Source organism: Phyllostomus discolor, chromosome 2, assembly GCF_004126475.2.
Source record: "Phyllostomus discolor isolate MPI-MPIP mPhyDis1 chromosome 2, mPhyDis1.pri.v3, whole genome shotgun sequence".
NCBI classification, from domain to species: domain Eukaryota; kingdom Metazoa; phylum Chordata; class Mammalia; order Chiroptera; family Phyllostomidae; genus Phyllostomus; species Phyllostomus discolor.
The window spans coordinates 159,285,054-159,298,139 of record NC_040904.2 but is presented as its reverse complement, the minus strand read 5'-3'; the positions used below and the strand labels follow the sequence as shown (position 1 = coordinate 159,298,139).

General features: G+C 38.4%; 1 non-coding gene across 1 annotated transcript; it reads right to left on the bottom strand.

Moving 5' to 3' along the window:
- Positions 1-440: 440 nt before the first annotated feature.
- LOC114514300 lies at positions 441-604 on the bottom strand. Its single transcript, XR_003686019.1, has one exon. It is a non-coding gene; the product is annotated as a U1 spliceosomal RNA (small nuclear RNA).
- Positions 605-13,086: the final 12,482 nt, after the last annotated feature.

Sequence of the window (13,086 nt, the reverse complement as noted above, 5' to 3'; positions counted from 1 at the left end):
ATTTCTACATTTTTGATAAATGTCTGTATATATGGTGGTGTGTTGTGCTCTCTCTACTCTGTTCTATGTACCTATTATTTTACACAGAGTTTCACATTGTCTTTCTTATAGCTTTATAATAAGTCTTGACATCTGGAATATAAATTTCCAACTTCTTTTTCTTCTTCAAAAATGAATCTTGCTTTGGGGTTTTCTTGCCTTTGGCATTTCCAGATAAATATTAGAATCAACTTGTTGATTTCTAAAAAAAATGTCTGCTAAAACTTTGATTTGGATTATGTTGAATCTATACATGAATTTGAGAATTGACATTTTGACAGAATTGGGTATTCCAGTCCATGAACATGATATGAACTCTGTTTAGTTAGGCCTTCTGCACTTTTCCTAACAATATTTTAGAGTTTATTTATTTACTTACTTATTTAATTTTTTTTAAAGGCCAGAGGAGAGCACCAACGCAGTCCCCCATGTTCACAAATCATGCAGTCGATCTTCCCACATTTGAGGAAATCGCACAGGTCAGCACAGACGGAGGGCAATGGATAAGCCTCGCTCTGGGAAAACCACCTTCGTGATCATGGTATCTTTTCTGCCAGGTAGGTATACATAGTTATTTTTATAAAGTTCTTGCATATTACATTTATTTTATATTTATTGATGGGTATTTGATGGTATTTTAAATAATATTATTAAAACTATATGTTCATTTGTTGCTTGTATGTACAGATAAATTAATTTTTGTACATTGACTCAGTTTCTAGTAACCTTAGTACATTCCTTTATTAACCTAATAATTATGTGGTGATTCTTTTCAATTTTCTCTATATACAGTCATGTTGTCTGTAGGTAAGATGGCACTTATGTATCTTCCTTTTAATTTTTTAATCCTTATTTATTCCTGCCTCTATGCCTTGCTAAAACCTCTTTATAATGCTAAATGGAAATGGTAATAGCAATCAGCTTTGTCTTATTTTTGTATCAACTTTTTCTATCACCATTCAATATGATATTTATGGTCAGTCTTTTATAGCTACTCTTTATTAAGTTACAGATATTCTCTTGTATTGCGAATTTGCTAAGAATTTTTATCATGAATAGATATTAAATTTGTCAAATGCTTTCTCTGCTTCTGTGAAGATAATCACATAATTTTTCTCCTATATTCTGTTAATGTGTTGGATTACATTGATTAATTGCCTGATGTCAAACTCAACTTTCATTCTTAGAATAAACTCAGCTTGGACATAATGTGTTATCATTTTATTTTTTGCTAGATTCATTTTGCTAATGTTTTATTTAGGATTTCTAATATTTCTGTTGATGAGAGAGAATGGCCTCTAACTTGCTTTCTTGTACAAACTTTTCAGGTTTTAGTATCATGGTTGTTTTAAATTCCAAATATGAGTTGGGAAGTATTTCTTTTTCTTGTGATTTGTAAAACATTAATGAAGATTGTTGTAATTTTTTTTCATGCTTGGTAAAATTTATTAGTTTTAGGGATTTCTTTGTGAGTATACTCATACTTAGGGTATATTTTCTTATTTGTCTTTATTGTTAACACAGACCTATTAGAAAATAAAGGAAGCATAGGATTTATAAATATAGCAGGTGCACAATGCTTAAAATAGAAGTGAACAGAGATATTTCTAGAACTTTCTTAGGAATATGTATATATGTCTGTGTATATATGTTTATTCATGCATCTATTATATATACAATCTCTGAAGAATCATTGGTGATTTTTGATCAAGGATGTGATGTGTTCAAAGTGATATGTTATGTAAGATAATTTGGTGGTGATGTGTCCAAAGAATTGGATAGGGCAGAAATTGGAGGTAGGAAGGACAATGGGAGGCTGTTGCAATAATCCAGACATGAAGTACCAAGGGCTTGACTTTAGATAACAAGTATATAAATAATTAGGCAGACAGAAAGTTGGTAAAGGAAGAAGCAATAGAATTTGTTGGTTGATTGAAAATCAAGAATGAGGAAGAAAGGACAGACACCTCTTTGACAGGGAATCTTGAGTCTGGGTGATAAGAAACCAAGAAAGTTAAATGGACTCTCCAAGACATGACAGAAAACAAGCTCTTTCATCCCTGATAAAAAATATATGGGAACATATATTTTTTCATTCTCATATTTATCAAATCCTACTCATTGCATTTCCTGGCTATTGATTTTATCTCAAGACTTTGGTATTAGACATAGAATTTCAGTCTCAGACCTGGGCCCCTGAGATGGACAGCAGGGAAACCATGCATTTTACCCAACAGCAGGTGGGCAAAACTGTGATAGAGGCAATTTCTCTTTTAATTGTCATCTTCTCTACTCTGACTGCATTTAATTCTGAACTTTGCAGGCAGAAATCATCATCTCCCTCACATGTCTGTGCAAAGAAAGGAAAACTGATAAAAATTTAAAATTGTGGTGGGTTAATTATAGTAACTAAGTTTGGAATTGGTAATTAAAATCCATATAACTGAACAAACATATCAAAATGTAATTGCAAATAGTGATTACATTGAAAAGAAATTTATTCATCTGGAACATGTATTATCAGAGGAAAGAATAACAAAGTGTGATTGATTTAAGCTACACTTGGTATCTAAATTAGCTTATTTGAGGCACATATATTGACCAGTGATAAACTCATGTCAATATTTTGTTATTCATTGCATGTACATTTTGATATTAGCTATTAGACATGTCATTCATCACTGCACTACGTACCATATCTTTTGAGGATGTGATAACAATATGTATTGTGAAAAACTGCAAAGGTTTGGCTTATAAATGTTATTTGCCACTGTATAATAATGAACATTTTCTAGCTTTCTGGCCCACAGATTTAAAAGTGATGAACCCTTCTAATTTTTCTGTACTCATTGATAGGTACTCTCTCTTCCATGAATTAATTCAGATTTTCAACCTACAAGACACCAAAGGTGTCCATTTCATCCTGTAGGAAGTTTTCTTGAACTAGCTTAAGTGAAAATGATAAGAGATTCTTTTTATTCTCCAGTGCTCACTACATGCCTGGTACCCACAAAGTCACTTCATTGAGTCCTCATAGATATCTAAATTTTCAGGCAAAGAAGATGAGACTTGGCAAGCCTCCATAACCCGTCCGTGGTCCTCGCATTGGAATGCAGCAGAGAAAAGGTGTGCACTGGAGTTTTCTCTAGAGTCTGCATCTCACTGTTGTTGTTGTTTTTTTTTTTTAAACAAGCCATACCATCCCTCTCTATGATTAGTTTTTTAAAATGAACATTTATTTTTCTCTTGTTTGTGACAAGGTTGTAGGATCCCTGAAAGCAGCTCTATGCTTTATCAGCTACGGAACGTAGTGGTGTTGGTGTTGGTGTTGGGTGTTAGAGAGGTGTGGCCCAATCTAATGACTTTTGTGAATTCGGAAATGTCTGACATATCTAGGTGAACAGGCCATGGCTCGTGGAGGGTGTGTACATGGGCATGAGGGGCTGAGAAGACTCTTGCAAAGATTCTTGTCCTCTTGGAAAAGGAGGATAAAGATTTACAAGTTTAGTCCAAGGACAATGGCAATGGGGAAATTATTTTAGTATGTCAAGGGGTATGTTGCTCAGATTGTTCCTTACTCGGCACAGCTCAAGGCTGACCTCCTACCTTTTTCCAGGAAGGCCTGAGGAGAGGACGTTGTAACAAAGTGGAACGCTGTATTATCTGAACATCTGAGAAACATGGGGGCATATACAGGCAATGATGAAAGTTATAGTAGTGGTAGTCGTAATCAGTTTCCCTTCCTCATTAAGTGGGATTAGCGTGTAGTTTCAATCAGCATCAAATGTATGTGAAAGTCTAGTTTAAATGTTAGCTATAAATACTTAAGCATATTCAATTTGCTACACATTTCTCATATATTACTTCACTTATTCCTCAAAACCATCCCTAAAAAATAGATTTTTTTAAAAAGTGCTGAAGCTACTAAGGCTCAGAGTGGTTAAATAAATACCTTAAAATCTAGCAATCATCAACTGGCAGATGATTCCATGACTCATTGCTGCTTTATAACTCTGGAATGTAGTACAAGTGGGGGTGAGGGGTATTTCCTCCTTTCCAGAGGGTGGAATGAAGTAGAAACCACTTCTTGTGGACGGTGGCTGAGGTTCCAGTTCCACCCTGGTACTCTATCCATGTTTAACCTGTGCTGGGAATGGCAAGGTTGCTGTTGTGTAGCTACCACTAGTCACAGGAAGGAGAAAGCTGCCAGTGGTTAACAGGAGATGGCATTAGGAAGGACATGTGAAACAACCTCTGGAGTTCTGAATTATGAGGGATTTGAAAAGGGCCAGGGCTCCCCAAATAGTATAGCTGGGATTGATCTCAAGAGAATGTTGTTATCACGCACTATCATATATTTGTGTCTGTAACCATGGATCTACTCCAGTGCCTGGTATGCTAAATGTGTTCTGAAAATTGTTAAATTGAATGGCACTGGAAGGAGGACCAAGCTTACATGACATGATCTGAAGCCTTCACCATTAGTTTCAGAGAGGAAATGGAAGCCACTTTAAATATTTTAAGTAAAGAGGAATTTAATATAGGGAATTAGGGACTTACATCATTGTTGGAAGAGATGAAGAAGTATTTTTTAGACTGGCCTCCTCTTCTGATTCTCAGAGCCATATAGAACTGACCTATCACAGAAGGTACCAGGAGCTGATACATCTGAGGTCCATGTGGGTGGAATCAAGCCCTTGACGTAGCTGCTTCTTTACTCTTGATTCAAGTGCCTCTCCTGCCCAAGAAGCTTGAGAATGGACACCCTAGGCCTGGCCAAGTAGCTCAGGTTGTTGGAACATCATCCAGTATACCAAAAGTTTGTAGCTTCCATCCCTGATCAGGGTACGTATGGGAGGCAACCGGTCTGTTTCTCTCTCATATTGATGTTTCTCTTTCTCCATTTCTCTTTCTAAAATCAATGAACATTCTCAGGTGAGGACTGAAAAAGTAAAATAATATAAGATAAAATAAAATAAAGAATGGACACCATAGCTGTGACATCTTAAAGACGTCAGGTCATAAAAGGCTGCTGATGCTACTATCTCTAAACCTGTGTCTCGACACCGAGAAGCTGGTAGAAATCCCTCATGTCACAGCTATGCTGTCCAGCAGAAACAGACAGAAAGGCAGAAAGATGGTCTCTACCTCACTTCTGCCTTACAATCTGTCATTGTACATTCAACTCACGCTGCAAAGGAGTCCAGGAGACACAGCTTGTCATTTTCCAACATCTCCAAACAGAAGGAGTTACAAATGGAGGTGGAGTGAGCTGACTCACAGTGTAGAGTCCAAAGAGCAAAGCACTCAGCTTCTTAGGCTCAATGTCCCCATCTAACAGTAAGGATGTTAATAATGGTATCTATCACTAAAAGTTGTTGTTGGGATAAAGTGAGGTAAGAAAAAGATGTATAATACATAATGTTATATCAAATTTAATGGTATTTATTCAGCTGTAATCTTCGAGTCTTTAATTCAACAAGTATTTATGTTGCAGGCATGGTTCTAAGCACATGGTATGGGTGACTAAACAAAACAGACAAAAATTGCCACCAGGAGGAGCTTAGCCTCTGATGGGGACAGAGGGCTGACAAAACTAAACAGCATGATCAATTCATACAGTATTTTAGAAGGATAAGGGTTATGGGGAAGGAGAGGAAGAGCACACACAGGGAATGCCAGCAGTGGTGGAGGCAGATTCCAAGCTAAATAGGGAGGTGGGTCTTACTCGGAAGATAGAATTCCTTCAAAGGCTCAACGAGGAATAAGAATGTTGAGATGTTTGAGAAAAGAAATCTAGCAAAGGCCTTGATGAAGTAGTATGGCATGTCTGAAACAAAAAGGAAAACAAAACAAAAGCAAAAACCCCAAGCCAGCAAGGAAGTCCCTGTGGCTGGAGAGGAGAGTAAAAGGGGGAGATAGATGGGGCCAGAAATGTTATGGAAGCTGATGAGCCAAGGGTTTTGTGGGCTACTGGAAGGGCTTGAGCGTTTATTCTGAGATATGAAGACAGTAGGGAGTTCTGATCAGAGGGAACATCCTACTTAATGTTTTGAAGGGTCACTCTGGCTGCTGAGTTGGGAACAGAAACCCTTACCCAGTAATACATAGTAACAGTCATCAAAGCAAAATTTGTTCTCAGGTACTTTAAGAACCTATGTGCCAGACATGGTGTTGCGAACTAGACTACCATGGTCAGCAAGATCAGTGCCAGCTCCACCGGTCAGGTTTGTATGATGGGAAAGCAGGCTTCTGAGGGTATAGGACAGAAGGCCTGGGGCTCTGCTGGCTTTGGGGAGGTGAGGAGAGCAGGCGGCGAGGGTGGAGAATGCATTAGTGAGGCACTACAGCGGCAAGTTAAATACAGTCCCAGCAACATTAAAATGTTCTGGAAAGAACATCTTATGTATATATCAATATGTTAACAAACACCTAAAATGTTAAGGGACAAATTTTGAATAGTGTCAAATTTGAATGATAGCTCTACTTCACAAATCACTGGTATTCAACGGAGTGAGCTGGGAAACTTGTGGATGTCTCACAAGATTGTTGTTAGGCAATTATGACATTGGATTAACTGAAGAATAGAAATGAAATATATGTTTGTTATGCCATTGGGTAGTACAAAAGCACTCCTATAGCATTACACATCTGCTATTATCATCATTCACATTTACTCGGCAATTACCTAATTGTGTAATTTCTACTCTTTCAGTAATCTTATCTTACAAGATTTTATCTTGCGCATTTACCCTGCCTAAGCCATTGAGATAATTATGTCTCAATATACAGACTGTGTAATAGCAGACTCATCAACATTCTCCCCCCACCCTGCTGCCAGCTTTGGAGTTGCTTCACAGATATGTCCTTTTATTCTCTTTTCTATAAAATCTTTCTTTTTAGTCACAAGAATAAAAGGCTTCATTAACTATTTTGTACTTTAGATCTTTGTACCAAATCATCCTCTTCCCACAGATAATTTACAACATCTAGCTATAAATGGCTCTTCAGGTGTTAGGAAAATATTGGATGATTATAAGATATCACATATCAAATGACTGGGGTTATGGGTGTTTGGAAGTTTAATTTTTTTTACCCCATTTCCTTAGTACCAACTCCCCTGATGGGGTTAGATGAGGTCAGGCACAAGTTTTATTGCTGGGAGAAGTGTAAGAACTGGGCTTAAATACATCAGAAAATGCTTGGAGTATTGTAGTATTGCTTTAGGAATACACAGGTTTTGCTGACACACACAAATTCTTACTTATATTAGGGCCAGGACTGGTGTGAGGCAAGTTAGGTGCAAAGCTCCAGGAGGCACTCAGTCCTCCAGGTTGTGGCAGTAGAGCGCTGTTTCTGAAGGCTGCTGGCCAGCCCTGCCCCTGCAGGGCCTCCTTAGATACACACCCTAGTGCCTTGCTTACTTTACCCTAGTCTTAGCATTTGACTGCCAACTAATCATGCTGTGTCAAGGATATGAAACCCCATACTCTTGTTTATATTCCCCTGTCTAGAAGGAAGTTCTCCGTTGGATGTTCAGATGTGCCCAGTAAATGTCTACATATCTATTTGCCTTTCAAGATTCTGCTCATGGACTTTCTCCTGAATGCCCACTTGCCCATTCATGTCCCCACCGCACCTGGGTGCCTGTTTGTTTACACCCCAACTCTCTTCAAATTTTAAAAAACTTTTTTAGAAATTAAATTTATGGGGATAAATTTGTTAATAACATTATATTAACTTCAGGTGTATGACTTTATAAGAGGACAACTGTATACTCTATTGTGTGCTCACCCTCCGACCTCTAGTTTTCTTCCATCGTCATGTTGTAGACGCCCTCTACTCCCTTCCTTTCTGATAACCACCATTTGCTTGTCTGTATCTATGATTTTTTGTTTGTTTCATTAGTTTGTTGCTTTTTGTTTTATATTTGGCCCATGTGTGAAATCATATGGTTTGTCTTTTTCCACCTGATTTATTTCACTTAGCTTGAGGAAAGGGATGATGACATATTTGTGTTTGAGTCCCTAGCACCTAGCCCACGGCCCTATACATAGTAGGTCCTCAGTAAATGTTTAGTGAATAACTGAAATAGTACAACATTCAAAAAGGACTATATGTGTAGAAGCAATCATTCTGAAATCAACCACATTAAAAAAAAGCAGATCTCTTCCCAAATGCAAATGAATCCTAATTGTGTTCCACATAGGGACGATTTGCCATTATTGTCTGTTGACTGTAAAGTGAAATAAAGTAAAAAATGATTTCTAGAAAAGCGATACCTAAAATGTCAGGCACATTATTATCTAAGGCTTAGCCAGCTGCCGGCTAATTACCTTAGCCACAGGTTCTAAAGTAAACACAGATGCAGCGAAGTAATTACCACCAGAAAGCAAAGCACTTCCACTGCAGACTGGAAGGCAGCCTTGGCTGACTCTTTGTAAGGGAACAAAGACAGGCTGGAGAGAGCTAGAGATGGGCTGGAACAGCGAGGGACTGGGGAATCTTGGAAGAGGCTGGGAAAGGGGCACAATCTGAGAGAGATTGGGTGAAAAAACTGATGGGAGTGTCACGGTAGCTTCCCACTCATATTCGAAGGGCTGCCACGTGAAAGGGGGTTTAGGGTTATCCTGGGTTATTACCGAGACCGCTACCATCAGTTCTAAAACAAAAACAAAATTAAACTAAAAAGTAATACATTTACTGAACATCAGTCCAGTATACTGAACTCTGTATAATTGTTCTTATAGTAGCTCCTGCTCCACTAGGCACTATAACCCCGATTATACCAATGAGCAGACCAAGGGTGAGGGAGTTATGTTACTCATCCAAGGTCATGCAGGGAGTAAGTGGAGATTCCAGTTACTTGTGGCAGAGCCTGCGCTCTGTCCTCTCTGTTACTCTGGGCATCACGAAGCACCTGATGGGACTGCCCACGAGAAATGGAGCTCCAAGTCCACACTTTCTCTGGTGGAATTCCTTATACTTTTGTACATGTTACAACAAGGTGCCCCTGAAACAAGTGTAAAAAAGAACTAAAACCTACTACAAGGGATGACTTCTGCAGAGTCACATGGCCAGGTGTCAGCTGAGCCGGGACTCTGGCTTTCAGTGTTTTTCCAGCTCCACAGGGGCGCTTCTCAGCAGACGCTTTTACGGGATTTGGAAAAGCTTCTTGCTGCCAAGAGGGAGGCTGGGTCTGGTAGCAAGCAAACATCCCCAAGATTCTGTGATCCTTAGTTGTTAACTCCTCTTTTTATAACCCTTATCACACACATAAAATAAGAGAATACAGAGAGTTATTTTGGTGAGGGAGGCTACTGAGTGTAGTGGCCTTGAGGCGGAGTAACCGTGTGCAGGAATCTACAGTGGGTCTATGAAAAAGAAAACAGTACACAGGCAATATACATTTGTATAAAATAGTAAACAATAACAACAAAAAAACTAAAAAAACTGACAAAATGATGTTAAAAATTTTGTGAAAGTTCTCTGCAAAATGGAATGTGACCCCAATTCTAGGTGGTAGAGTATATGTTTCAATTAATTTTTAAGACCATGAGACTTTTATGATGAAAAGAATGTTATCTAATGTATATACATTTTAAGTTAATGGTATCTTTAGTACAATATATAAGTATATAAATACAAATAAATACTTTTTATTTATATATTTTTATATACTCTATTTCAAAACTATTTTCCATTGCATTTAATTTTTGCAAGTAAAATAAGTAGAAACTTCTCTTGTGATGTCTTGGTAAGAGTTTAGGTTTGTTAGAGATGTAGATCTCAAACCAGCTAAAAATGTCAAGAGGGAGGTTGGCTATTACCAGTGTGCCTCTGGCCACCACTGACTTAGATCATACAATCCACATGAGGCCCACAGGCTTACTCTCCAGGAATGCAGTGATTGATTACCCTGGAGGTGGCTGGGCTCTGGAGGACTGACGCCTACCTACCAAATATGTGAGGCTAAGAGTGAAGCTCCTTTGCTATAACAGGGGAAAACAGAAAGGAATATTTAGGTAAATAATTAACACATTCCTACCTCATTAAGGGAGTTGACCTAAGGATCAAAATCGCATTCAGAAGACTGCTTAATGTGACTAAAGAAACAGACTGAGATGTTTTCAGTCATCGTAATTTATAATTATATGTTTTATTGAGTGGTCAGCTCTTTAATTTTTGCCCCTCTACTTAGATTATTTTACTTTCTACAGTCTATTCAGTGTCTAGCATATGGACTGACATGTAGTAGGCATTCAATAAACATTTGTCAAATGAACAAATGAATTATTCCATTAAACAGTGATGGCACGGTGCAATCATCCATCCAGGGGACCGAGATTCTCTTGAGCACTGGTCAACACACTCTCCACCTTAGCAATATAAGAGACAAATGACATTTGTATGAGAATTCATGTGTCATTTTTACTACAGTCATCATTACTTCACATCTAGCCAATTATCATTATACAACTATTATTCTACAATTGAGGAAATTATAGGTGTTGTCACATCATTTACTTCCCAGATCTCTGGGATCCCTGAAGGTAAGAGTGGTGTGTTCATTTCTGCATGACCTGTTCTTTGGTGCTTAGCAACCGTGCCAGATGCAGGATGAATATTTGTTGAGTGAGTAAATGATTACTGAGAATACAACCTAGCACGGGGATAAAAAAATAATTGTGCTGCCACTGTTGTCTCTTGTGCCCTGGCAGATGTCTCTCTCTACTTGATCATGAAACTCTTTTCCTCTGAGGTTAGATGGGATCATGGCCTCCTTCCCCACCAAAGCTCAGGGAAGCATTACTAATTTACTGGAGCTGATTAGTTGAAATGTGTTTTCCTACCCCTATCTTACTGAGTTGGCCTGGGGGCAGTGGGTGGTAATCACTCATTTAGGGATGTGACACTGGTTATGATTTAACAGCTAACATTTATCTACTATTCAGTATTCATTTGCTACATGTTGGGGCTCCGAAAAGGTGTAGCATAAGAATATGATATCCACCTTTAAAAAGTTTGTTCTATAGTGAAGAAGAAAGATCCCCCAACCCCAATTGATGATGTAGTATGGTATTTGCTATAGTAGAAGCACATATCTAGGGTATGGAAACCCAGAGAGAGTGAACTGTATTATCTCAGGGAAAGTGTGTGTGTTGGGCAGGCACATAACAGAAGTTCAAGGAAGTATACGGAGAGAAAGTGACTATTAAGCTGGCTTTGGAGACCGAGCCCTGGCTGGTGTGGCTCAGTGGATTGAGCACCAGCCTGTGAACTAAAGGGTTGCCAGTATGACTCCCAGTCAGGGCAATCTTAAAAAAAAGGAAAAATGAGATAAAACATGTGTGAAGAGTATTTCAGATAGAGCTGGAGTAAAGATGCTGACTCTGAATGTTCGTTCTTCTATAATATACATATTAGCATCGTGGTATGTTTGCAGGGTCTGTTTGGACCGAAAAAAAAAAATGGGTCTATTCATGTTGGAATTTCAGCCTCTAGAGAAGACATCTGTGTTGACTCCCTTCCTGATCTATCTGAGATCATACCACGTAGATATGCATGAGCTGGCCCTGCCTATAATCCATGCTAGGAGTAGCTTTATGTTGTTCATATCTTATGAGTGAGAATGATTTTTGTATAAACTATGGCAAAGCCATTATTCTGTCAGCCAATTAACAAACTTCAGCCCCAAAAAGAAAAAAACAGTTAAAAAAACCTGCTGTTTGACATCATGTGAAGCAGACACCAGTAGTCACTGAAGGTTCCACTTTTCTACCTGCGGCTTTGTTATTTTGAGGACCAAGGCTTACACTTTGAGATCTGGCCCCTCCCACATATGCCCTGATTCCGTCCACACTCTCCACCTTCCAGAATCTCTTGGGTCAAGAAGAATAAAGGAGGAAGGTGAGGGAAGGGAAGGGAAAAGCTGGCATTTAGAATTAGGCAGTGTAATTTAATACATACAGAAGTTCTGGAGGTCACTTGCAAACTTAATACATTCAGAAATGAACTCCTTTCTTCCAAAATAAACCTTCATCCATTTCCTGTCTTTCCCATTCATACCATCTTCCACACTGGAAATCTCGGGGAGTTCCTTACTTTGTTTCACTTTATTTCCCGGGCCACATTTATTTAGCCCATAGTTTGCCGTGTATAATGAGCACTTTTTGCCCAAATTTTTGAGGGAAGGATGTGTAAAAGGATGTGTATTATACATGGGTAGTACTAATTCTGTATCTTTATAAATGTTTTTTAATTCTTTTATTTATGCTTATGAGATAAAAGTGTAACTCTGGAAAGCAATAAGGATATCCATATTTACCCTGTAATATGATAATTGGTTTTGTTTCTAAACATAAATAATAAAAATTGAATTGAAATATTAAAATGAAAGATTGTTTGGGCCAAAAATGTGGGTGCGTATTATACATGGTAAAATTCTTAATTTATATTGTTAATAATTCTACTTCAAAAATGTACCCAAATCTAACCTTTCTTTTTGACCTCCCATTACTCCCTTTTAAACATTTACCTTATTAATACTTTTAATCTTGTTTGCCATTACCACAGCCCTCTAGCTGGTCTCCCAGCCTCTGGAAAAGCTGAAGCACCACTGCCAGCATCATGATCTAATGGTGATCTACCCAGTGAAAGTTTGGCAAGCTATCCCCATAGAGGATCAAGTTCAAACTTCTTCATAACACATGTGGATCATAAGAGTCCTGAGGGCAGGGGCTGTGACTGTCTTGTTCAGTAAGTGCTGTGCACATGGTAGGTCCTCTGTATGTATTTTTGTGAATGGATGAGGATAAAGCCTTTCACAATGTAGTCTGATAGGCCCAGTCAGAATTTTTCCCACTCCCTACCATGTACGCTAAGCTGCAGCCATACCCAATTCCTTACCCTTCTCTGAACATGCTGTACCCTTCCACGGCACCACATGTTCCCTTTGCCTGGACCTACCTTCGTTTCTTCTCCATCTAGAAAACTAGTACTCGCTCTTTAAGATACAGGACAAATCCCTAAAGTAAGTAACATGAC